We start from the raw sequence: 26,729 nt of genomic DNA on the forward strand, positions 1-26,729 counted from the left end.
GTAATGGGAATTTCTCTGGGTGAGTGAATTTTTCGTTTTCTATATGGAGCATTGGGAGAGAAGAAAAATGTTTCCTGATTATGTCTATAATCCTGGGCTGGAGCGATAGCACAGCGGGTAGGGCGTTTGCCTTGCATGCAGCCAACATGGCCAACCGGGTTCGATTCCTTTGCCCCTCTCGGAGAGCCCGGCAAGCTACCGAGAGTATCTCGCCTGTGCGGCAGAGCCTGGCAAGCTACCCGTGATGTATTCGATATGCCAAACACAGTAACAAGTGTCACAATGTTACTGGGCCCACTCGAGCAAATCAATGAACAATGGGAGGACAGTGACAGTGACAGTCTATAATTCTGCTCCAGTGATGAGGACGGGAGAGTGGGATCTACAGTTTCCTTTACATGGGTCTCTTAGGTACTGTGTGTGACAGAGAAGGAAAACCAGCTCTTTTCAGCACCTGGCTTTGGACACTTGAAGATACTATCTAGGAATCTCAGTGGCTTGTGATTACAATGGTTTGTTTCCAAATATTCCTGCTATTATCCACTACCACTGGAGATAAGAATATCCTAAAATACAATATCTGATGTAATTTGGCATGATGAGATGTAATAGTTTAGGCTGTTACATATCCTCCTCAATCTTTTTTCTCTTTTACTTTTTGTAGAGCAAAATATTTTTTATTTGAAGAAATTTACTTAGAGTAGTGTGAGATCAGAGACAGAAAGAGAATACAAATTCAAGAGAGAACACTGGCTTCTCCAGAGTTGGAAAAGTCCCAATCCTTACAGATATAAATTCCAAATGAAACAATATGCATCCTGCAAATACTGCATAGATATCTTTTAGCACTATACATCCAAATTATGCTAAACACATCAGAAAACAAAATGATATATGAAGAATTATGCATATTATTTGATAATCCTGGAAAAATATGACTTCATATCTACTTCTGTTCATATTTGTGATCAGTTAAACTTGATTGAGATGAACATAGTCTGATGTGTTATTAGAATCACTTAGATATGCTAATTGTTATTTAATGTGCAGTTACTAAATTATTATTAGAAAGAAGGCTAAAGGCGGATAATAAATTAAAAGAACAAAGTTACAGAATTTTTATGTGATTTAGTCATAAAACTAGTCATAATTTTTATGTTATGTTATGAGACTTACATCAAAAACATCCTTATAATTTAACATACCTTGCTTTAAAAAAATTAAGAGTCTCGCTCATTGACGCTTATGAGTTGGAGACCACTCCTGGCTCTCCTTGGTAAGGAAAGATCGGAGGGTGGCCCAGGTGTGATGGGGATGGAACTTAGGGTGCCACAGATGACAGGCCTGTGCTCTATCACTAGAACTACCTCCTGACCTTATACTCTTGCCTTCTGAACCTCTGAAAGCGTTTCAGTTCTTATCTCAGACTCTGTAAATGGTCTAGTTTATTTAGTGATAGTATGTAGTGCTAGTTATTTTGTTAAAGTGCTTTCCTAAAGGTACTATCATCCCAAGAGAAAAAGAGACAAATAGAGTGATAACTTAATGTTTATTTTGAAGTGGAGTGCTGGAGTATATTGGTGTGGGCTGGGAACCAGTGAGGCATATGCTTCCCATGTGAGTCGCATTCTTGGCCCTTTAATATTATTTTGAAACCTATACTTTTGATCTGAAAATGAAGAGAATAAGGCTAACTTTGTAAGGTCAAGTTCTAGGCAGCATTCTATTCTTGAATGAGGAGTCCCAGAATTGAAAGATGTAGAACCCCTCCTCTTCCACTGCCCCCAAAAGACAACCCTAAAAATGATAATACGTTAAGGAGGGTGACTATTGTCACTGATAAAATCTGGCTGTGACCATGAATTCAAATGAAGAATCGGAAGGTACACAGTAATGAAAACTAGAAGTATACACACACACACGGTGCAACAAGGATGTACATATTTATTTTTGTTAACCTTTCCTTGGGAAAATGTTCAATTGAGTTTGCATACCCCCCCCCCCCCCGCCCCCCTTAGATAAGCAGACCAGATACGCATGCACCTTTCTGGTTTAGCTAGGCAGTTTTGACAATAGATATCAGTGTTGCATTAAGAAGAGGAGTAACATACAAATGGGCAGGAGCCAGTCAACCAATAAATGGTGAAAAAATAATACCCGCCCCTTCCAGACAGAGGGTTTCCATGGGAATCCTGTCTATATTAGCTTTGGCAGAAGCGTGTAGCTATTTTTAGAAGATTTGAAAGCAACCAAGAATGCCTTTCACTTTTATTCCAAAGCTGATCTTGTGTCTATGATTATGAACCTCCTCACCCCATGAACATGACGCACAATACACACACTCTCTACTGAAGGGAACAAAAAGGTTGAATTCAGCTTTAACTTGGGTGTAGCTCAAAATCAAACGCTAAGTCCCTGGACCCCTTTTTCCACAATGTTCAGGCACTGACAAGCCTGTCTTTTTAATTAGCTCTAATTGCTCTTAAAACTTGACTTAAGACCTTGCCTCACTGTCTATTAACCAAAATCAGGAATGTTCATGCTGCTCTTCCAGCAAGAACCTTTCTAAGGACAGCATGACTTACTGGACTTTGTTTATTTTTAAAAGTTACCAAGTATAGGTAAAGTTCAATGATACACCCTCATTGTGAAGAGAAACCCTGGCATCAGGCAAAAGCCTGCCTTGCCTTTCTAGTACAATCATTTGTTCACAGTTCTGTGCCATCCTGGGACAGGAATGCAGAGTAATGCTAAGCTTCGTACACTCTTAGTAAGGGTTGTCTCATTTGCGTATCTCACCAACATTCTTTTCCTTTCTTATCATACTTTTAAGTCTCAGAGAATTTCAATTTGCAAAAAGTCTTGAATGTGTGTGTGTGTGTGTGTGTGTGTGTGTGTGTGTGTGTGTGTGCATGCCACGTGTGCATGCACTAGTGTGTGTATGGTAGTGGTATTGTGTAGGAAGAAGCTACTATAGTTCTCTTAATTTAACTATAAAAGATCTGCTGTCTGTGGGCACATACATTGTCTGTGCATATACTTAACCAGTGTTTCCCTGGAGAGGGGTTACTGCTGGAGGAACAAATGAATAACAGGTGGCCTGTCATTGTACATTTTTATCCAAACCATGTTTTGAGAATGTATTGGGAATGTAACACTGTAGCACTGTCCTCCTGTTGTTCATGGATTTGTTCCAGCGGGCACCAGTAATATCTCCATCATGAGACTTGTTACTGTTTTGGCATATCGAATACGACACGGGGAGCTTGCAAGGCTTTGCCATGAGGGCGGGATACTCTTGGTAGCTTGTCAGGCTCTCCGAGAGGGGCAGAGAAATCGAACTCGGGTCGACCACATGCAAGGCAAATGCCCTACTTGCTATGCTATCGCTCCAGCCCGTAAGGGGAATAAACAGGCATTATTCTAGGTAGGATGTAAGACTTGCTTTACTCAAACTGAGAGTCCACTATACACACACACACACACACACACACACACACACACATATGTATATCACTTAATCACTTAATCCCCGTTATTCATCGATTTATTTGAGCGGGTGCCAGTAACGTCTCCATTCATCCCGGTTGCGTGCTAGCGTAGCCCAATGGTATCTGTTTGTTTTAGGAACATGTAGAGCCTCAAACTGATCATTTAGGGTCTTGACGAAGAAGTCTGACCATCTTATAGGTGGGCGTCCACGTGATCTTATATATATATATATATATATATATATATATATATATAAAATCTGGGTATTGTCTCTACAGAAATTACTCCAAGACATTTAGCTGCACAATCATCTATTGTGAGGCTAATGGCAAAAAGAGGGGCCAGACTATTATTATACAAGGTTGAATGGAAGTATTTTCTCCTTTAACATTAGCCCAGATCAACTTGATCTGGGCTCTTTTTTATCTACCAAAATTACTTTTTTGCAAATAACTAGAGTGGGACCGACATTAAAAGACGTGGAGAAGAGGAAATTTGTATAGCAATACTGCCCTTTTGACTTTAGATTTATCGCTCCCAAAATGTATGCACCTGCTTTTGGATTTAGATCCTTTATCTTTACGCTCTCAGAGAAGAAAACTAATGGCAAGTCATTTATCTCCTACTATTTGGGACTGAATGCAATTCTGATGGTTGCCCCCATGGGGCTCTTTGTTGGAGATTCAGGTTCAAGTGAAATAAAAAGCATAGCCTTTGACTTTCTACTTTCTACTGGCTTTAAAACTGTTTATCCTGGGGCTGGAGCAATAGCACAGTGGGTAGGGCCTTTGCCTTGCACATGGTCGACCCGAGTTTGATTCCCAGCATCCCATATTGTCCCCTGAGCACCGCCAGGAGTAATTCCTGAGTGCAGAGCCAGGAATAACCCCTGTGCATTTCCAGGTGTGACCCAAAAAAACAAAAACAAACAAAAAACCTATTTAATCCAGAAAAAAAATCTAAAAAGCCAGACACCCTTCCCCTACTTATTAAGTCTTACTTTGATAAATATCCAAACTTGTTATTCATGTTGAACTTGATGTTCATTCATGGTGATGTTAATACTATTTATTTCTAAGATAGTTTCAATCGTGTAATTGTATCTGTAGATCAACCAAATTGATAAGAACTCTGGGCAAAACTTTGCTCTGACATGCCTGCATCTTATAGAAGCGTAACTTATTATTTATTATAATGGTAAACTACTTAAACATTAAAATAAATGTGCAATGTAAGCACAAAATATCGTTTAAGATGAATAAAGACACTAAAAATTATAATTCTCTTAGTTTTCTTTCTACTCCTGTATTTGTTTTGAATGTATTCTATTTTTCCCAATTGGCAGCTAATAACATCAGTGACATTTTACTCTCATCTTGGCTTTCAGGTCAGGCTGCAGCTCCCCATTGTCTTTAATTCTAATTTGACCTAAGCTATCTGTCCTTATGTAACTGCTGAGTACACAAAGAGAAAATTTACACCTGTTCCCTGAACCCTCCTCTGGGTTATCTGTGGCTACAGTTTTACTAATGTTACACCTTTACACACACAATACAAAGATATTTGAATAAAAATGTCTCTAAAATCCTGAAAAAATAAAATGAAGATAGAAAATATTAACACTTCAGATCCCACATATTAAAGGAAGGTACCTCCTGATGGAAGAAATAAGAGCTGGCCTGATGTAAGTGAATTTGAAACTTTTAATTTTTAAATTTCAAACTCCAAAGAGAGATCATTGAAACTTCATAATTAACTTTCTTAAGTGCCTTCTGTTCTAAGAAATAGATTTATTTTTTTAAAAAATAAGCTTTATTTTAGGCACTGTGGTTTACAAAACTGTTATTGGTAGGGTTTTATACATAAAACATTCCAGCATCACACTCCTCACCAGTATCCACTTGCCTCCACCTTTCTTCCCGTGTCCCACTACCCCATATCCCACTCAGGCAGTTCTCAGAAATGGATTTAAAACAAATGCAAATATCCCTAGCATACTAATTTTTTTCATGATAGAAATGCTGAACAACGACATAAAGTCTTTATACAAAGGAGGTCTATATTTTCCTTACAAGATACATGAAATCAACACCAATGAGGATTTCCCCATTTTAAAGCATACAAAGAAATGCTCACTTTTTGAGACCAGAATCTTATGAACAGTTTATGTCTGATAAAACAAGGGGTCCTTTGGAAAAAAAAAAAAACAAATAAACGACTTCTTCCTGCAATACCACTTTTCTGTATGGAGGACCATCCTTCTATTCCACTTTTCTCTGCAGCACAGGAAATCTCTGGGCATTCTGAATTCCTGCCTTCTTCTTACAGTTCTGATAATCACATTGGCTATTTTCTTGCCCTTTTGCTGAATCTACCTCATTCCTTTCCTGAGTAGAAGTCGCCGGAGAGCAGAGACTATTTGCTACTGCGGCCGACTAGGACCTAGACTGTGCCTGGTAAATAAACATTTCTTGAATTATTCTGACTCAAATGCTGAACTCCTCAAAGTCCAAAGAGAGATCTTTGAAACTTCATAATTAACTTTGTTAAGTGCCTTCTGTTCTAAGAAATAGACTTATTTTTTTTAAAAAAGCTTTTTTTTAGGCACTGTGGTTCACATAACTGTTATTGGTAGGGTTTCAGACATAAAACATTCCAGCATCACACTCCTCACCAGTATTCACTTGCCTCCACCTTTCTCCCCGTGTCCCACCACCCCATATCCCTCTCAGGCAGTTCTCAGAAATGGATTTAAAACAAATGCAAATATCCCTAGCATACTAATTGTTTTCATGATAGAAATGCTGAACAACAACATAAAGTCTTTATACAAAGGAGATCTATATTTTCCTTACAAGGTACATCAACACCAATGAGGCAATGATGAATACCATTTCCCTAAAATTTTTGTCCACAGAAAAACCATGCTTTGTTACTCACAACTGCTATGATTTTATTGAAGGGGAGTTTCTGAATGGCCAATATATGATAAAGATACATGAAAACTCAATTTAAAAGATATATAATGATATTACATCACTGTCCTCCCGTTGTTCATCGATTTTCTCGAGTGGGCCCAGTAATGTCTCCATTGTGAGACTTTATTGTTACTGTGTTTGGCATATCGAATAAGTCATGGGTAGCTTGCCAGGCTTTGCTGTGAGGGAGAGATACTCTTGGTGGCTTGCCGGGCTCTCAGAGAGGGGCGGAGGAATTGAACCTGGGTTGGCCAGTTCAGTCACATGCAAAGAAAATGCCCTACCCACTGTGCTATTGCTCCAGCCCAATGTTATTATATATAATATGTTACATATTATAATATATAATGTATATAATATATTATAGTCCCCCAAATTTATTTTTATGCTTATCTAGACAAAATGTGAAATGTCATCACAATATTTCATCCCAGCAAAATGAAAATGAAGTTATTTCACAAATATTCACATTATTCTTTATCTTTTAATCATTATATTATATACCAGGTTTATTTTAATATGCATATATTGGCCTTCATTCTGATTTAATATTATTTCAAGAGAATCCCGAAATTTTATTTATTTGAATGTGGTTCAAACTCAAAAGGAGGAACAATCATAGATTATTACTGGGTTTTAAATGGATTTTTTACAAAATGAAATTAATTTACTTTCATCAAGTAAATTATCTGAGTACATATGAATTAAATTATGTTCCAGAAAGAAAATAATTTGGCTATTAATCTTATGCATATGTTTATAGGAATTAAACAAAGTAATTTAATTATGTCAGAATATTAATCACCTTACAAGCTATCACCTCCACATTCCTCCTAACATCTAAGTCATTACAGCACTTTTACAGTTATTTCTTCTGAAGAAATAAGTCTAATGCTTTTTTAGAAAAAGAATTATTAGGGTCATCATAAAAAATACTCAAAATAAAATCTCCATAAGGAAATAATAGATAGACATATCCTACTGATAAATTAATATATTAACTTATTTCACAACTGAGATATTATTGGATAATAGGTAAAGGTAAAAGGTAAAGGCCCTCCCGTTGATCGTCGATTTGCTCGAGCGGGCCCAGTAACGTCTCCATTGGAGACTTTGTTGTTACTGTGTTTGGCATATCGAATACTCTCGGTAGCTTTCCCGGCTCTCCGAGAGGGGCGGAGAAATTGAACTCGGGTCAACCTTGTTGGCCACTTGTAAGGCAAACGCCCTACTGGCTCTGTTCTATAATACCTTAAGCTAAGCTCCAAACTGCTTTAAATTATTTGAAATACAAAACAAGGTAACATTTGCATTTGTTTAGAGGTGAGAAGAAGTCTATTTTGCAACAGAAAGTAGAAAGCCCTAGAAAACCCCACCCTATTTCTCTCTATCAAATGCACTGTAGCACTGTCCTCCCTTTGTTCATCAATTTGCTGGAGCCTGCACCATTAATGTCTACATTGTGAGACTTGTTGTTACTGTTTTTGGCATATTAAATACACCACTGGGACCCTGCCAGGCTCTGCCTTGTGGGAGGGATACTCTCAGTAGTTTTTTTTTTGTGTGTGTATTTTTTTCCCTTTATTTTATTTTATTTTTTTTTAAAGTTGTAGATTTACAATTTTTTGTGCTTTGGTTTCAATTATACAATGATCAGATACCCATCCCTCCACCAGTGCCCATTTTCCACGACCATGGATAATATCCCTCCCACCCCCATCCCCCCATCCCCCATGTCTCTGTGGCAGGGCAATCCCCTGTGTTCTCTCTCTCCTTTTGGGTGTTGTGGTCTGCAAAAGAGGCATTGGATACTCTCAGTAGTTTGCCGGGCTCTTTGAGAGGGATGGAGGAATCAAACCAGGGTCAGCTGCATGCAAGGCAAATGCCCTACCTGTGCTATCATTCCAGCCCTATCAAATGAAAATGTGAAAATCACAATTTTTCATAAGTAATAGTAAAAAAAGTAAAGGCCCTCCCGTTGATCATCGATTTGCTCGAGCGGGCCCAGTAACGTCTCCATTGGAAACTTTGTTGTTACTGTGTCTGGCATATCGAATACTCTCAGTAGCTTGCCGGGCTCTCCGAGAGGGGCGGAGGAATCGAACTCGGGTCGGCCATGTTGGCTGCGTGTAAGACAAACGCCCTACCGCTGTGCTATCACTCCAGCCCAATTTTTCAGCTTGTAAAAAGAAAACTGTAATGCAAGATAACTACTTAATCTGAAATTCAAAGTGCCAAGCTCCTCTATGAGATACAATGTTTTTTTATCTTGATTTGGGGGGCTATACTCAAACTTACTCCATTCTCTGGGATTACTCCTGGAGGGATTTAAGGAACCATCTATAGTGCTGGGGATTGAATTCGCATTGGTTGCTTGCAAGGTAAGATAAAGGTGAGTTTCATCTTTGACAAAGCATAGGAGAAAGAAGAGTTCTCTATCTTAAAGATAAGGAGAAATTAGCAAAATTTCTAATGAATTTGCAAAGAATAAGCAAGGATTGGTAAATCCATTTGACATATGAATTTTATACCTAGGGATTGACATACTTATTCATAAGTCTTGTCTATATGCCTGGCAGAAGTTCTTGAGAAAGTTCAAAAAAAAGCAGGAAACTAGAGCAAGTTCTCGCAATAGTATAAGCACTCAGGAGCTGACCAGCTGCTGCTGGGAGATAGGAAGAGACCCAACAAACCTAAGGTATGATCACTGTAACTATATCACTGTCATCGATTTACCCAAGTGGGCACTAGTAACGTCTCCATTGGTCCCAGCCCTGAGATTTTAGCAGATTCTCCATACTCGCCTTTCCCAACGCTGCCGTATTAGAGGCTCTTTCAGGGTCAGGGGAATGAGACCTGTTATTGTTACTGATTTTGGCATCTCGAATATGCCATGGGTAGCTTGCCAGGCTCTGCCCTGCAGGCGGGATCCTCTCGGTAGTTTACCGGGCTCTCTGAGATGCATATAGATATTTCCCTCTATGATTTGTTGCCTACTGTCTGAACCCCATCAAATATGATGTGATAATTATGGAAAATGGGTAAGGACTGTCTTATGATGAGTCCAGGAATATGTTCACTCATATGTGAGGCCCGGCTCGAGCATGTGGAAAGCAACCTGGAGGGTGGTAGCGGTTGGGTAGTGGACGTTGGCTGCTGGAACTGAGTCCCTTGGGGTGAGGAGGGCTCTCACCCGCTCCCCTCTGGGGTACCCAAAGTGTAAAAAGCCTGGTGTGGATTTACATAACTATAAAACTTATATAACTATATAAATTATATAACTAAGTCAAATTTCAAACAAAGAATAGCATGGAAAATGATAACAGACTATATCATATCTAAATTGTTTATCCTTCTTAACCTCGAAGATTATGTCACATTTTGACTGAACACATTCAGTCCAACAGCTGGATAAAGGTACATAAAGGTACATAAAGGCCCTCCCGTTGATCGTCGATTTGCTCGAGCGGGCCCAGTAACGTCTCCATTGGAGACTTTGTTGTTACTGTGTCTGGCATATCGAATACTCTCGGGATAACTAAAATAAATAAATAAATATACCAATTTTAGTAATAGCATATAAATATACTAATTTTAGTGATAGCATATTTTCATTATAAATAAGATAAATATTTATAATGAGAAAATAACATATGATAAATAACATAAAAGTAGAAGGGGCTGGAGCAACAGTACCGTGGGTAGGGCCTTTGCCTAGCATGCAGCCAACCTGGGTTCAATCCCTGACATCCTATATGGGTCCAGAGCACCAGCAGGAGTAATTCCTGACTACAGAACCAGGAGTAACCCCTGAGCCTTGCGGGTATGTCCCCAAAAGCCAAAAAGGCAAAGATGAGAAGAAACAAACAGGAAGCCATACCATGTTCAGGGGTAAAAATCTGACAGAATGAGGAGGCTATTGTGGGTTGTGCTCCAGGCACATGCAAGGAAGCAGGGCAGAGTGAAACATTCTCAGAGGCATCCTCTTTGTCCACTACCTAGAGGAAACCACTATAGGTAGGCCAAAGACCGCCAAGGACAGAAATAGACCATAACTTTGCACCAATCGAAATACACTAATTGAAATCCTCACTTACATAAAGCAGACTTGATGGACACTGTCCTTGCCTTTAAAAAGTGATTTTGTTAAGGCTCAGTGATTTATAAAGTTGATTATAACAGACTTTCAGGCACACAGGGTTTCAACACCAATCCCACCACCCCTGTCAACTTTTCTCCCACCTCCAAGCCTGCCTCTTTAACAGGCATACTCTTTTTTTTTAATTAAAATCTCCACATAAGAAAAATATTTATTAAATAAACTTACACTAAGCCACAGTGAGCTTTCTAATGGTTTTTTTCCTTGAAATATTGAGCGAATTCATAAAAAAAATACCCATGAATCTAAAAAAAATTATTTGAGGAACTGAATTTAACAGGCATACTCTTAAGTTTGGTGGTTGTGGCTTGGGTTTTGTGCCTTCAGTGATTTAGAAATATGCATAAATATGCGTATTCCATACCTCTCTGTCACCAATGTGCCTGAGGCACCTGCCTATACTTCTGCCTCTTCTTTCTCCCCACCTCAATTTCTTTCCTTTTCTGTCTTTCATATTTCTTTTTTATTTGGTTTAGTTCTGGGTTCACCCCCAGCAATGCACAGGGGTTACTCCTGGCCCTACACATAGGACCTGCTCCTGGCGGTGCTTGAGAGACTATCTGGGATGCCGTGAATGGAACCCAGATTGGCTCAATGCAAAGCAAATGCTTAAATGCCCTACCGGCTCCAGGACCCTGTCGTTCACATGTCTATAATCTAGGGTAATCCAGGAATACCCAGTCTTCGATACTTTGCAATTTTTTGTTCTGTCCTTTATTTATTTTTTGTCATTATACCACAAATAAGTGAGATCATTCAGCATTTGTCCTTCTGATTTACTTCACATAACATAATGTCCTACATTTTCATCTAAATTGACTTTGTCTTTCTTGCCACTGTTTTCTCGGCATCTGATTCTGGTTTTTGTTTTAGTTCTGGATGTGTGTTCTATAAATGTTTGATTTGTGCACTAGAGGGTTACTGGTCACACTTCAAAAATGAAAAACATCACGTAACTGAATTACAACACTGTTATTATATACTAATAATCTGGAGAAATTTATAGAGATGTAAATATTTTTGAATGAGTAGTAATAATTAATAAACAAAGGGATGCAATGTGCATCTCCAGTCTGCTTCAGACACAGCAGATTGCCAGAAAACTCTAAGGTAAAGGTAAAGGTAAAGGCCCTCCCGTTGATCGTCGATTTGCTCGAGCGGGCCCAGTAACGTCTCCATTGGAGACTTTGTTGTTACTGTGTCTGGCATATCGAATACTCTCGGTAGCTTGCCGGGCTCTCCAATCTCTCCGATCTCGCCAGAAAACTCTAGAACTGATCAATTTATTTTTGCACTGTATCCCAGGAATGACTGTTTCCCTCTTATGTTACATTTTAAAACTGTATTTACAAAATAAACCAAAAGTAAAATACACATTTCCAATTGATTTTATGATCAACCAATTAAGGTAAACTATGTAAAAGGTTCATTTGTTGACTTTTCAAAGTGCTAATTTCAAGTGGCTCTAACTCTGATGATTTCATACCATCAATGTCACTGTCCTCCCGTTGTTCATCAATTTTCTTGAGCGGGCCCAGTAATGTCTCCATTGTGACACTTGTTACTGTGTTTGGCATATCGAATATGTCACGGGTAGCTTGCCAGGCTTTGCCATGCGGGAGAGATACTTTTGGTAGCTTGCCGGGCTCTCTGAGAGGGGCTGAGGAATCGAACCCAGGTCAGCCTGGTCGGCCGCATGCAAGGCAAATGCCCTACCCGCTGTGCTCGCTTTGGCAGCACATATACTAAAACTGAAATGATACAGAGAAGATTAGCATGCCCCCTGTGCAAGGATTTCATACTATAAAAATAAATATTTTCTTTACATTATCTTTATTCTTTTATAGTCAAAATTAATCCTTTTGGTGGCAGAAAAACTCCCCAAAACATCTTTTTAAGTCTCCATGACTTAAAGAACAGTCTAAATTTCATAGTATGTCACTTAGGCCTTCTAAAATATGACTTTAATCTACATTTTCCTCTGTATTTAAAAACTTTCTTCCCCACTTAACTCAATGATTCTTTACTTAAATACACCTTTACTCTTGTGCTTCAACTCACACTATACCTTTTGTTAGAATTATGTTTCAATATTTCTATCAAAAGTACTGTCCATCCTTTAAGATGAAGATAAAATGAAAATTTCTTACTCATTTTCCCTCTCCTTCCATTGTAACTACTTGTGGATAACCTTTTTTGTTTTCAAACAGAATATGAACAGGTTATTCTGTTGATCCAAATAATTGACTTTTGATAACAGAAATCATCAAATAGTCATATATAAGCTTTAACCAAGTAAAGTTCTAACCAAGTAAATACAAAATCATATTTTTGGTCAACTGTCATTACTCTGAAGATTTTTTGAGAGACATAGATTGATGGAAATCACTAAATATATGTTGAAGGGATGGATGGAGGTAGAGGATTTAACAGTAATAGTTTAGGAATATTCTAATCAAATAAGGGGATTTACATTGAAAAAGTTACACTGAGTATTTATAATTTTTTTCTCATTCTCTTTGGCTTTTTTTTTCCTGTATGTTTGTTTTGTGGTTGGGGATCACATCTGATGCCCAGAAGCTGCTCCAGTTCAGTGCTCAGGGGTTGCTCCTTGGGGACTTTGATAACTTTTCTTACATGTCAAGATAAGTTTAATTTTTTTATCAGGTATTTCCATTATATATTTAATTAAATGCATTTCAACTTGAAATTTTCCAACTTTATTATAACAGAAACATAATTCCAGAAATGTTAGTGTTAAGGCTCTTTACAATTAAATTGACATTAAAAATATCATACTTACAAAACATGTACTATGTATGCACAATGAAATAATATTCAGAAGAGAAGCATTAATTATAGTTATAGAGATTGCTATAATTAATAATTATATCAGACATTATTAATTATTTCTTGGGGGGCATTCTCTCATTCTGGATGGAGGAAGAGATTTTTGAACTCATAAAAAGAAATGCATCTGGGAGTTCCTTCTCAAGGAATGCCAAATGACTCACACTGTGGCCAGGTTATTTGTTTCTTTGTCACTTAAGTTTCCTCATTTATAAAAAGTACAGAAAATTTTCCATGTGCTATTTTGGATAGTATTTGGATAATAAAGTACTCAAAGGTTTTATGGAAGTTTGATTTCATGTTATTTGTATTTCAATTCAAAATTATTAAATTTGATGTGTTTTTTTTTAAGTCCTTTTTTTATACTTGTTTGTTTTACCATGCTGGAAATTGAACTTAGATCCTCACTTGATGTCTACCTCTGAAGATTCCTGGTCCTTGCACTTTTGCTTCTTTTTCATAAAGCTACGACATTCATTACAACTAGACTCTTGAAAGGCAATTATGTCCCTTAAAAGGCACACTAACTTTCTTTTTTGATTATAAAAAGACAAGTGAAATGTTTTATGAAGAAACAAATAAATATTCTACAAAAAGAAAACTGAGGCTGAAGAGATATTAATGTGGGTATGGCACTTAACTTGCACGTGACTGACACAGGTTCAATCCCCAGCATGATATATGGTGCTCTGAGTCCCATCAGGAGTTATTCCTGAGAACAGAGTCTGGAGTAAGGCCTGAGAACTGTTGGTATGGCCAAGAAACAGACATAAAAAAATAATAATAATAAGAGAGAACCAAGTAGCTCAATGGTAGGATAAAGACAACTGTAGGTTAACTGTATACTTGGATACATCAAAGACAACCCTAAATAATTGTGTAAATAAAAATTAAAATATATTTTTTATGTTTTTCAGGGCTGTTCAAGACATAATTATTTCTTATGTGGACTATTTGTAACTTGTATTTTTCCATCCACCTACCTATGTTTGGACCATTTCCCTGTCGACTTTCTGTGGAATGGAAAGCAGAGCATGGCAAGAGAAATAAAACGTAATCAAGCCCAAATTATTCCTTTTAGCTACTTGTGAGCACTTGGAGGAAGTGGTCAGAATGACTTTAATAGCATGTAGTGAAATTTGTGAACCTTTACTGTTTGTAATCTGCCTGCATTATTCCATGAACACGGAGACTTTAGGATTAAGTGACTAAAATTTGCAGCAAAAGCAAATTTTTGAATTATAATAATTCTTACTCTCAACTAAAAAATAAGTAGCAAATAAAAATAAGTAGCAAATAAAATATCATTTAACCATTTAACCAGTGAGTTTTAAACTATAAACAAAATTCACACGTTTGAATTGGTTGGTTAAGTTTGTCCTCTGAACTCATGTTAGAACCTCAATCTAGGTATCAGAGCAAGGACCATTTCCCTGTCGACTTTTAGTGCAAATGCTGTAGAGTTTATAGCTAGTTCAAATTTCTCTGAATTGTAAGGTTCTACCACAGCAATAAGTGGTGAAGAGAAATATGAAGAGGAAGAAAATAAGTACTTAATTTAGAATTTGTTCAAGATCCAGCAGTTAACTCCCTTTAAACAAGAAAATTGAGTCATGGGCAAACCACAGGTGGTCAGGGTGGGGGTGAACTATGACACATCTGTTTGTTTCTCATAAAACCAGATGTGCCATTCTAGAGGCTTGATTTTTTCTGAATGAAATTTAGTCATGTGTGAACATGCCAAAGCCAGTGCAAGAAAAACAGCTATTTCTGGCATGCTAGGCATTCATCATTTGTCTAAGTGCAATGGTTGAGAGTTCTTGCTCCCTCTAAACATCTTCAAAAGTGCATGCTCTTTTACAGGGGTTATATTTTTCATAAACACTGTTCTCTCCAGTATGAAAACATTTGTTTTATTTAATGAGATTTTTAGTCAAAGTAATTAGTAAATGCACGTCTATTAGTACAGGCCTCAAGGCTTCATATCTTTTAAAGAAGGTAAAAGCAATAGCAATAATACTTCTTAAACAATGAAAGAATAGCTCTGCACTGCACCGTAGCACTGTCCTCCTGTTGTTCATTGATTTTCTTGAGCGGGCACCAGTAACGTCTCCATTGTGAGACTTGTTGTTACTGTGTTTGGCATATTGAGTATGTCATGGGTAGTTTGCCAAGCTTTGCCATGTGGGCAGGATACTCTTGGTAGCTTTCCAGGTTCTCCAAGAGGGACGAAGGAATTGAACCCAGGTTGGCCTTGTGCAAGGCAAATGCCCTACCCGCTGTGCTATTGCTCCAGTCATGGAAGAATAAGGTATAGGAATTTAGTCATTTATGTTATGAATGCTAATTTTAAGACATCAGTGATTCTCAAACTTCAGTGAATAGTCAAATGAGTTGAGAATCTTGCTAAAGTGCAGATTCTGATGCAGTAGGTCTATCTAGGGAGGAGTTCAAGATTCTCATTTATAACAGGGTACCAATTAATGAAACAATAAACTCTTAGTCTAGATTAGTGTTTCTCAACAAAGGGCCATTTGGTCCCTTCTGTTCCTCAGAATATTCCAAAGTGGACACAGGAGAAAAATCCTTAAATAGAGGGCTATGGTCTGAGACTGGAGGGCCTTCCAATGGGTCAAAAAGAGCACAGGAAGAAAGCAAGGTAGGAAGAGGGGCCACAGTTAGAAAAAGTTAAGAAACATTGGTCTAGATACCTCATGAAGAAAAATTCAGGGGATCATTTCTTGAGGAGTATGTTAAAACAAACAAAATGATATGGAAGACAAGTTAGGTTTATCTTGGTTTACGTTAAGGATTGGGATAAAAAAATTATACAGTATCTGCCAAAAGTTCACAATTGACAACTTTCTTCCAATCCCAACATCATTCTCTATTTCCCCTTATTTTTCCTTTACCCAAAATGTTTCCAAACAATTTTTTTTCTAACAAACTAACCCCTAATTTATATACAAATACAGATATTCTAGTGTAGGCATTTTACAAGCAAGTACTGATGAGTAATTAAATTCCGACGAAATACAATGGAAATTGCTGGCCCATTTCTCATTCTATCTTTTGCTACCGGAAAGTAATTTCTTTACTTTATAAACTGATATGATCTACCAATTTAGCAATGCTATTAATGATATCAATGAATTCTTTTTTTTTTTTTGTTTTTGAGCCACGCCCCACTGTTCCTATGGCTTAATCCTCCTGACTCTGTGTACAGGGATCACTTCTGAAGGTACTTAGATACCATATGTGGTTTTAGTGATAGAATCCATATTGGCTACATGTAAGCCAAGCACCTTAACCATTGTGCTATGCCTCCAGTCCATGCAATAAGTTATTCTTGGGCAGAACTTGGAAAAGATTTTTAAAAGCACTATGCAAAGAAGATAGATTCATGTGCTATGTAACTATCACTGAGGTTAGAAGTAACATGCTATACTTTTATTTTTAGAATCCTGTATCTTCAATCACTTAGTTCAATGTTACCAATCATAATACTCTAATTAAAAATTCATATGGTGAATAAACTAGATGACTGTAAAAGAAATTTGTAGTGTTTAATAGTGATACTTAAGGCTGTGTTTTAGCCTGTCTTTGTGAAATAAGAGGAACTAAACCTAGCAAAGACTTTCCTAATCTACTTTATTCATGAGCTACTCTGGCAGTTCCCCGAAGCTCGTGAAACTATTTTTTTAATGCATGAAATAAAAACTCACAGTCCAAAATATTATATAAGCAATAGTTACCAGAAAGTTAAAAATTTTTAATGAATGCATTAAAAAGACTTAGTAGTAGGCATAATAGATAATCTACTTTTGAAGCAGTGATGAATATGCCATGTTTTAGATATTTACAATAATTGAGATGAGACTTAAAATAAGCTATGATTTGGGGGAGTGGGTAGTTTTAGTCACTCCCAGCTATGCTCAGGGCTTACTTCTGACTCAGAAATCACTCCTGGTGGGCACCATATGCAGTGCCACTGATCAAACCTGAATTAGCTGCATGCAAGGAAAAGTACTCTCTGGTCACTATGATCACTTAAACATACCTATATAGGATCAACCAACTTACAGCAAAAGAATTAAGCACATGCAAAGTAGAAAGAAAAGTCTTTTCAGTAAATAGTGCTGGGGAAAAGAGCAAAATAAAACTTGGCCGACTATTTTATACCATATTGAAAATATAAAATCTTTAGATGTAATACTTGGAAAGCATGAAATACCTAAAAGAAAATATAGGTGATTAACTTCTTGTTAATAGTCTTAAAGAAGATTTTTTGAGTGCAAAATCAACTCTAATAAAAAAAGAATAAAAGAAAAGTCAATAAAAGGGATAATATCATATTATAAAGCTCCTATGCACTTAAGAAACTAACATTAAAACAAAAAGATAGTACTAAACAGCAGAAGCTGTTTGCAAATAATATGAAACAACTTATTAGATCCAAATGTACAAAAAATTTCTACAACTCTACCACCATTGTAACAAAAAACAAAATATAGGCAGAGGGTATGAACAGCGATTTCTTTATAGAAGATATTCATCTGGTCAACACAAAAAGATTAAACATCACTAATCATACGGGAAATGTAAATCATAATGCTAGTAATATCATCCACACTTCTGAGAATGACTAGTACAAAATAAAGACAAAAAATTAAATGTTTACGAAGATGTAAAAGGAAACTCTTGTTGGTGAGAAAGTCAATCTGTATAATCATTATGGAAGACGGAATGAAGATTTCTCAATAAGTTAAAACTAGAACTATCTTATAATCCATTTATTTCAGTTCTGGAAATGCAATGGACAAATAATATGGAAATACTAATTTCATATACTCCTTTATTAATTTCATCATTATTTTCTGCAATCAGGATACAGAAACAACTTAAATAGCTATTAACAAACAGATACATAAAGAATTCTTACACACATGATAGAATCTTATTCAGTCATATAAAGCAATATCTTTCTATTTGAAACAACATGAAAAAACTTTGAAGGTATTATGCTAAATTAAATATGTTTGGAGAAGAAATACAAATACCATTCTAATTATAAATAGGCACAATAAGAATAAACTCACAGTTACAAAGAATTAATAATTACCAGGTGGAAGAGAGACAATATCTAAAGGGGACTAGTTATATAGCAAGGCACAGAAATTAGATTTTTAGTGATGATCATATTTTAGTGTGTGTAAATGTCAGTTTTTTATGTTTTATATATGAGATATATAATATTATACACCAATATCACTTCAGTAAAAACAAATCATGATTTATATTGGTGCAAATACTTCTGCAGTTTATTTATATTCATAAATTTAACAAAATTTAACAAAAACATTGAATTTTTTATTATATATGGAAACATGCCTTAGAAACAAAATTAAAATTATAAACTAATATGATCATTAAAATATCTTAAAATTGATACCATTGTCTCTTCTAGAAGTCTATATTACAACTCATTATTGTTACGATTATTCAAAGATTTTTGTAGATTTGGAACTAGAATTAGGAATTTTCATTAGTTTAGACAATTGCTAAATTAGTATATATAATGTGCTACATTACTTTATCATGTTCATGTAGTAGTATAATATAAAAAGGTGCTTCTGATAACTTATTAACTGGCACTACTGGGTCCCCATTTATTACTCTAATTGGAATTTTCTCTTTATGCTTATTGCTTTTTCTTTTTGTTTATTGGCCACACCCGGTGGTGTTCTGGGCTTACTACTGGCTCCTGGTCAGGGATCATGCCTGGCAGGGCTCAGGGGATTATATGGGGTGCCAAGAATTGAACTCAGGTCAGCCAGATACAAGGCGAGTGTCTGACCCTTTGCACTATCTTTCTCGTCCCACTTTTTTTTTTTACCTTATTTCTATATTCAAAATTAAATCAATTTTACTGTGAAAGAAAAGGTGGTGCTTTAAGATTTTGCTTCATCTTTTTAAAGCGTTTATCTAAATCTATCCAATTTAGTTGCTGAAAAGAAAGAGGGAAAAACAATTGTAAGTATCTTTATTAAAAGTAGTGAAAGCCTTTTGTTTTTCTACCATTGCTTCGGATTTGAGTTCAATGACAGATACCAGAAGTATCTGTCAGCAGATCCTTGACAAGAAGTGGGGGGAGGCAGAACTAGTGACTCACATTTGATCACTATCTTGTCTACTCTGGCTCATCTGAATTTCTTCCCAAGGCTTTTAGAAAGAAGAATCTGACAAGTTCTAATGACAAAATCATGAAAAAGAGAGGCTCTGATAAGAAGAAACCAGGTATTAGGATAAGTAAACAATGATGTAGAATTTTAAGTCAGTAGCAATCAGAAGCAAAGCAGATAATCTTGATGAAATTACACTCTACCATGTATTGGGGGCTGGGTGGGAGATTTACACAGTATTCTGCAAATAACGCACTAGAGAATTAAAGAAACATTTCAACAATGCCATTGCTATGGGTTGTACTGCATGCCCCACTAAAGATATCATAGGTCCTAAGCCTCAGTAATTATGAGTGTGGACCTTTCTGGTTTTTTGGGGGAGGACATAGAGTCTTTACAATTACTACTTACTAGATGTAAGATAGCACAGCGGGTAGGGTGTTTGCCTTGCACGCGGTCAATCTGGGTTCGATTGCTCCATCCCTCTTGGAGAGCCTGGCAAGCGACTGACAGTATCCTGCCCGCATAGCAGAGCCTGGCAAGCTCCCCATGGCTGATTAGATATGCCAAAAGCAGTAACAACAAGTCTCACGATGGAGACATTACTCGTGCCTGCTCGAGAAAATCAATAAACAAGAGGAGGTCAGTGCTACAGTGCTACAGATGTAAGGTAATTAAGACGAGGTCTTGTTGAATGAGGGTACTCTCTCAATGCAATGACTATAGCACAGCGGGTAGGCATTTGCCTTACATGCGACCAACCTGGGTTCGATTCCTCCATCCACTTGGAGAGCCCGGCAAGCTACCGACAGTATCCCACCCGCACGGCAGAGCCTGGCAAGCTCCCCATGGTGTATTCAATATGCCAAAAACAATAATAGCAAGTCTCACAATGAAGACATTACTGGTGCCCACTTGAGAAAATTGATGAACAATGGGAGGACAGTGCTACAGTGCTACAGAATTTGGACATCAAGATATGCAGGGGAGACAGAAGAAATACAAGGCATGGGATAGCCAAGAGATGGGAACAAGGCAGCTGCAGACCAAGGAATCAAGGATTATTGGATGCTATTAAGAGCTAAGCAGCAAGGGAATGTTCTTCCCTCAAAGCTTCCAATGATATATAACCTTCTTACACCATAATTTCAAACTTCCATTCCTAGAAATGTAAGAGTAAATTTATGCAGATCTAATCCACTAACTTCCTGGTCATCTGTAAGGCAGCCTTCAGAAATGAATGTACCACTTCCTTTAAAAATAGTTGGAAATTGTGGCTGTTGGGGAAGGTGCTTGCCTTACACATGGCAACACCACAAATTGTGTCCTAGGTGCTGCCAGGAGTGATCCCTAAGAACAGAGCTAGGAGTCAGCCCTGAAAACAACTGGGTGTGGCCCGCCAAAAACAACACTGACAAGTTGAAAGTTGAACAATCCTAGTAATAAAGATGGTACACTAATATCTGTCTCAGAAAGCTGTCTTAATGCCAAACTAGTAATCAGTGTAAAACAAGCACAACTGCAACATTTTTCATATATAAAAGCAAAAAAAATTTTTGGGGGGGGGATGAACAACTGCAGGTTTGGTGCCTTTGACCACAAGGTTACAGGCCAGAGTTCAAGTTTAAAAGAAATTAAAACCACAGTAACTACCTTGACTGCTACCTTTACTGACTTTACTGAGTGATAACCAAAACGATGTGGGGTAGTACCTAGAACATATACTCTTATTTGATTTAAACATTTAATATCTTATTGATCTGCTGTTGCAATGGATTGCTAAGTCCAGGAAGCACTGCTCAAGAAATTAATGATTAGAGAGACAAAAGAAGTATGAAGGAGCCAATGATTTCCTAATTGATCTTTCCATTTTAAGGAGTACAGGGACATATGGAGTTTCCAAAATTCCTTCATTGCTGGATTTTTAAATGGCACAGCAATAAGACAAAGTACAAGAGAAACAGGGACCCAGTAAAGCTGAGTCACTAGATTAAAAGGTCCTGATATTTTAGTAAAAACAACATAAATGTGCTCATTAGGAAATAGATGCTCCCAAATCAGAACTTCCGTACCGCAGTTTGGAACTTCTTTGTGTGTAATTTTGCGAATTCTTCCTTCTCCATAAACCTACAACCCTCCAATTTTCCCAAAAGCCAGCTAAACCAAGTGTCTCCCCCAAAACAAGTATTTTTCAAAAATTTTTCTCAGTCTAGCTGTAGGATTCTTGTTTTGTTTGGGGGTCACTTTGAGTAGTGGTCAGGATTTACTCCTGGCTCTGTGCTTTGGAATCACTCCTGGTGATCAAACCCGAGGCAGCTGTATGCCAGGAATAATAATAATAATAATAATAATAATAATAATAATAATAATTCTGTATGATTCTTAAGCAAGCTTGGTGTTCCTATGCCTTGACATGACCCTACAAACTGCATAAAAAGTATCCTGTTTTTTATTTATTTCATATTGAAATACATCCTGTTCTAAAACGTTAGCTGCACAAATCCTTGATTCACAGCAAGTTATTTAATTGCTCACCCTACCATTAGCAAGGCAAAATAATTCTTCACTAAATTCATGTCAGAATAAATAATGTGTGGCTGTGTACTGCGATATTTGTGACAATCATTATAACTTGACAGATATATCTGGTTCCTTTTTTCAGGCATGTGGTTGAATTGCATATCCTCACTGGTCTTTAAGTTTAAGATGCTTTGGCCAGTGAAACTGGAGCAGAATTTGACCTGTCATTTATTGAAGATACTTTTAAGTGCCAGTGTATGGGTCGCAAGCATCTTTCTCTTACCTACTGATAACCGAAGTCTGTGATCATGGGGATTCAAATAGCCAGGATTATTTAGGGTTATGACAGACTTCTGTACATGAAACATGACCACAAAATTAACTTCCACTTTTTAAGACATTGATATTTGGGGTTTTGATTAACTTTCATTATAGACACAAAACACAGCCTATCACATAAGAATCAGTAGCAGAAACTCACATGCATGTAATACTTCGAACATAGAAAATACTTCTCTACAAAATAGATATTATTTTGATTAGAATCACCATTTCACCAAAGAGAGAGCTAAATTTTAGTGTTACAGTCCTGGTAAGAATACAAATAATGGGGTCAGTGGTAAATTGTTTATCTTTCATGCAGAGATGTAGGTTTTATCCCTCACGCAGTAAAGAAAAAAAAAGAAAAGAAAAAAAAAGAAAGAAAACCAGAAGTTAAATACAGATCTAATACAGTCCTAAATGCTAAAGAATAATATTAGTATTCAATACTAGGGACATTAATAAGTTCAATATGTGCAATTGCCAGTGCTTTCATCCATCACATTTTATAATGCAAAATGAAAATAAAATGGGTTTGTATTTACTACAAGTTTATATTAAAATTCAAATTACAAAGCTGCAGGTAATGGTATATTAAATCCACTAAAACATTATTAATACAATTTAATTATATTTTGATGACAAATGAAAAATACCTAATAAAATACATGATTTATACTATTAAATTTTTCATTAATTAGATGAAATGATTCTTGTACTTATTGCCAGTGGAGCAAAAGTATAGCTTACTTATTCATCACTGCTTTGATCTATATAATTACACTTCTACTTTCATTCCATTCTTTACTTGATCTTTAAATCTTCTAAATATTTCGGACTCCTATGATAGTACCTGAAGTCAAAAGTCTCATTTAAAAGTAGATACACCTAAAATGGTCAAAAGACCAAAGGTTTTTGAAAAAAAATTTATGTAGAAGCTTGAAAGAATAGTTTTCATCATAGAAACCTTAAGCTAAAAACATTAGAGGTTGATTCACCTCTCAAAGTCAGATTTTCTTTTAAACAATGTATCCATCATTAAATTTAAAAAAATTATTGAATGACACTGCTTTACAGAAAAGGGGAGACTTTTATCCCAGCTTCTATTGCTTGATATTTTTCTCAAAGAAACAAGAATATTTCAGGTTCCTTTTTGTTGCAGTGTAAAGGGCATGAAAATAAGCAGAAACCCACACTCCCTAGGTGCGAAAGATCTTCGAGCAGACTTGGGGCAAATCAGACAGCTGCACTCTCTTCAGCACATTATGTTCATTTCTGCATTTGGACTTCACTGTAGTCTCTCAGGAAAATGTCAACTCAAGGGCATGGCCTCAAAAGACCACCACTGCTGCTAGTTTAGAAGAGACTCCATTTTTAATCAGATCATTGGGATCAGGGGCTTTCTGGAGAATTATTTATTTCTATCAGTAACCAAAGCAAATCATTGCCTAGTCATGAATATAAATAACTGGATATCAGCCCGCAAACTACCTGGAAATCTTGAGCAGATCCTACTTAGAGACCTGTGGTTATTTATATCAGATACTGAGAAGAAAGTTGATCTCCTTTAGGACAGCAGCTGATAAAAATAGCAATAGAAAGAAGAGCAGGGGAAGTCACATTTCTTTCTTTTTTTATTTTTTGGGGTGTGTGTGTGCGTGTGTGTGTGTGTGTGTGTGTGTGTGTGTGTGTGTGTGTGGGAAGCAAGAGTTTTCATTGAACAGAATTCACTTAGAAAGATCTGAGGGGAGAGATAGAGAGGAATGTATGTATGTTCTAGGGAGAGAGAGAGATACATGCTCAAGAAAGAACAGAGATTTGAAAAAGTCGGTAGTCACATTTTTTTGTGTGTGAGCACATCAAATAGAACTTTTGCAACCCTGATTTGTTTTTGTTGGTTTGGTTTGGTTTGGGGTTTGGACCACGGTCAGCAGTGTTCAGGGCTTATTAATTGTTCTATAGTCACGGATCATTCTTGGCAGCCTCAAGGGATGTAATGGGGTGCTCCAGAATCCAAAGCAGCTCAGCCTCTTGCAAGGCAAGGGCTATATATATTATCTCTCCAGACCTGGAACTCTAGAAACTATTTCCAAGATTACAACAGCATATATTATTCAAGGTACATTTTACTACATTAAGTCTTCCGTGAAACACAAATTCCTTGGGTGATATTTGAGTTGTATTGCATTCATATTCATATGATCTATTAAAATGAAAGACACTAAACTTCGCTTCAAGCCAGTCTTCTATATTGACTCCACATCTGGCTATTCCCTACAATCCTTTTGACCTGCACCATAGTACTCTAAAAACGTTGATGAAATTTTAAATTCATTCACAAGCCAGGAATGTTTAGGTGCTCCCTGTGGACTGATGACAGTTAAGAGCCCATGGTGGGTATCAGCTAAATGGCAAGGGTCATACAAGGAATAAGGTGGAATGTAGATATTTGGCACATTTTTAACCACTGATATTAAGTCTGGTTGGTATTAAGTTAACCCTATAACTTAAGCCATACATACCCTTCAGAATTGAGAGTTGATAAGTCAGTCTCATCTATTTTTTTTTTTTTGCAACTTTACGTTTTCCTGTTCTTTCATTATATCCTTTAGAGAAAGTGAAGACCAACTTCAATTTGTCTCATTTTCCTGAAGGCAGATCTAGTTTTCCTGAAGCCTTGTTTAATTGCTACTTTAGCTGAATGGGATAAATCAAGTTTCCTATTATTTCAGCTTTGATTTGCACAAAAGCCATAATCAAATCTTTCTGAATATGTCTTCCTTATTCTATTGTGTTAATATTTTGTTACTTAAACTGATATTTATGGATATGAACCATCAATATCACTGGGGAAATTGTTCCAAATTCAATGTTTCACCTCTTACACCACGTTCATCTGCAACCAACAGAATGTTAATTTTATGTTTGTCAAATGATTCACATCATGGCATTTTAAAGAAACAATGCCCTATGAGACACTGGAAGTTTTTCTTTCCTTAGCTGAAACATGGTCTCATTCACCCTGAGGACTGTCTTTCTTACAGGATAACTGCTGAATGTGGCAAAATTTGTACTTTCAACTAAAATAAAGACTTCCCACTATCTGTTACTAATAGAATGATCAGAAAGAAAAAATATTTATCTCCTGTGGCATTTGATATTAAACCATAAAGCCCCTTTGAAAACTTTTTATTTATTTATTTTTGCTTTTTTGGTCACACCCAGCGATGCTCAGGGGTTATTTCTGGCTCTGTACTTAGGAATTACTCCTGGCGGAGCTTGGGGGACCATATGGGATGTTGGGGATCGAACCCAGGTCAGCCGTGTGCAAGGCAAACACCCTACCCACTGTGCTATCGCTCCGGCCCCCAAATCCTTTTTTTTAATAATTTATTTATTTATTGAATCACTGTGGGAAAAGTTACAAAGCTTTCAGGTTTAGGTCTCAGTCATGCAAATATCAAACACATTTCCCTTTACCAATACTTATTTTTAACCGCGAACCCCAATAGAACCCCCCTCCCACCCCTCCCAATTCCTGTGAGGCAGATGAGTTCTAGTTGATACTCTATCTACTTTGACTAGATACATTGTTTTGATAGAAGATGCACAATTATTGTTTAGGATTTACAACCCCCCCCCCAATCAGACATGCTGAAAAAGCACTGTGAAATGATTTGCTTTCTACAGCTGGGTTTTAAGAGTTAAATGATGTTAAATGATGCTATTGCGGCCGCGCGGTTTTGGATTTCTGCTATTTTACTTATTAACCCTGGAAGTATTTCTATTAAAAGTTAGATAGTTAAGAGATTGGTTTCTGTGCTCTGGAGTCGTGGCCGTGCTGGAGAGCCGCTTGTGGGGGGCAACTGGTGACCTCGGTAGGGCGTGAAGGACGGACCAGAACGCCCCCCTTCCCATGAGGTTTTTGTCGCCCGCCACCCCCGGCTCAAACCTGTTGTCCACAAGGCTCCCGTGCGGCAGCATCTTTCTTTCCAGAGAGGAGAGAGCGAATGGGGCAACACCCTTTCCCCTCCGGGCAGGCATGCTGGCGCGTTTTAACACATAGTCCATTCGCTTTTCTGCTCCAAACGGCTGGTTTTCTGCGTTAAGTCCTTGTGCTTCTGGGGCCGTGGCCGTGCCGGACCAAAAAACCTTTTTAGCAGGTAATTTTAAGTCAACTAAGACTCAACTCTGTCAATTCAGTTTCTACCTCCACTTTTAAGGAAG

The 26,729-nt window shown here is 37.1% G+C and overlaps 1 protein-coding gene and 1 non-coding gene across 2 annotated transcripts in view; one reads left to right on the plus strand and one right to left on the minus strand.

Annotated features, from left to right (window-relative positions):
- KCNQ5 (potassium voltage-gated channel subfamily Q member 5) overlaps positions 1–26,729 on the minus strand; it is a 609,327-nt gene that overhangs the window by 449,356 nt on the left and 133,242 nt on the right.
- LOC130019480 (U6 spliceosomal RNA) lies at positions 12,351–12,457 on the plus strand. Its single transcript, XR_008791808.1, has one exon. It is a non-coding gene; the product is annotated as a U6 spliceosomal RNA (small nuclear RNA).

The sequence above is a fragment of the Sorex fumeus genome, unplaced genomic scaffold (genome assembly GCF_029834395.1).
Source record: "Sorex fumeus unplaced genomic scaffold, SorFum_2.1 ptg000008l, whole genome shotgun sequence".
NCBI lineage: Eukaryota > Metazoa > Chordata > Mammalia > Eulipotyphla > Soricidae > Sorex > Sorex fumeus.